At 36.8% G+C, this 1669-nt stretch overlaps 1 pseudogene; it reads right to left on the minus strand.

Annotated features, from left to right (window-relative positions):
- Positions 1-284: 284 nt before the first annotated feature.
- LOC114044601 lies at positions 285-1392 on the minus strand (annotated as a pseudogene).
- Between the last annotated feature and the right edge of the window lie 277 nt (positions 1393-1669).

The raw sequence follows: 1669 nt of genomic DNA on the forward strand, positions 1-1669 counted from the left end.
GGTGGGGCATTTTCCTTCCTTGAGTCCTCTGTACTTGTCTTGGATCAAACTGAGTCACTCACAGTTGATCATCACCTAGTTTTAGTGATACTGTGCACAATGTTTTCTTGGTTCTGCTCATTTCACTTTGCATCAGTTCACACAAGTCTTTCCAGATTTTTTTCTGCTTGTTCATTATTTCTTTTTCTTTGTTAGTAGCTTTTTATTCTATTGAAAATACAGTTTAGAAAGAACTGCAGTAAATAAACTTAGGGGAATATTTTCAGCCTTGTTCACATGACAGATCAACTTATTGGAGCAGCAACAATCTTCCAGAGTTTCAATTGCTCTATACATTCATAAACAAAGAACTGGGGGTAAAGTAGCTTCAATTAGCTCTACAATAAATTTCATTTTGCCATCTCTGAGTTTCTCTAGATCAATTGGGGAAAATTGAAAATGATTGTAAGCTTCACATGTAATGTACAAATGTCTAAGTGTAAAGTTTAGTCTTTTCTCTATTGATAAGTAGATTGTACAAGCATTTTTCAAATTATGGGTAATTCTATAGAGTGTTTTAAATAAAGCACCTGTGAAGTCATCATCGTAATAAAACATCAGCTGCCATTATGATAGTAGTATGAGCATATGTTAGAATTTTTTTTTCAGACCAACTGAAAGGAACTTGAGAATCAGTACATAAGTCATCTGTGAGTCAATCCAGTTGTTTAACGTTAATTGAGCGTCCTCCTGTTGCAGTCAGGTTTCTGTGTAGGGTAACATTCCTTTTTTACATAACCAGGGGATCTTCACCCACATCTATGCAGTAAACAGTCTTAGCAACTGTTGCTGTGATGATGCTGGCAATCCTGGTGCCAGCCACAAGCTCAAGCATAGTACAACTTTCAAACAGGTCACATTGGAACAGCAAATTTTCACTGAAATTTTCTGCTCCCTGGGTTAAAATTTTAGGACATATCTTATTTCTTGATGGCTCTTTTTGTTTTGCCTCAGAGAAAACTGTGGTCTTCTTATCACTTCCAAGTCACCATCATTATCTAATAGAGCTTCCATTCTCATTCAAGGGCAAGTCTGAGTTTCATTCCTGTTTGGAAAATATATACCATTGCTATTCTTGCCACAGGATTCTTGAATACTTCTGTCGTCATGTAAGTATTTTCTATTTGAATGTCTATTTTTTGTTTGTTTTTACCCTTAACTTGAGTATCTTTCCAAGAATCTTTGCTCCACAGAAGTTTGAATCGAGAAAGAAAGAAAAACATGTTGACCAACAGCATTTAGAGGCACTATGAGGTGCCTTTTGTTTGGGATATTTAGATGTGTATCACACAGCACAGTGTTGCTTTTAAATGTAATTTCTTCCATAGCTTCCTACTCTTCTGGGTACACCATAGTGAAATGTTGCTATTAATTGGTACAAAAGTATCCAGCTGCAGGAGCGTGGCTGAGTCCAAGGGGACCTACCAACCTTCAGGATCACTAGTTGGGGGAAGCCTGAACCACCTCCTCCTCTGCTGCCATGTCCAACATACCCTGTTCATCTTTTCTTATTGCACAATAGTGTTCTATTACATTCATATACTATAGCTTGTTCAATCATTCCTCAATTGATGGGCATCTGTTCAACTTCCAGTATTTTGCCACCATGAAAAAGTTACTATAAATATTT

Source organism: Vombatus ursinus, unplaced genomic scaffold, assembly GCF_900497805.2.
Source record: "Vombatus ursinus unplaced genomic scaffold, bare-nosed wombat genome assembly UNPS02014774.1, whole genome shotgun sequence".
NCBI classification, from domain to species: Eukaryota; Metazoa; Chordata; class Mammalia; order Diprotodontia; family Vombatidae; genus Vombatus; species Vombatus ursinus.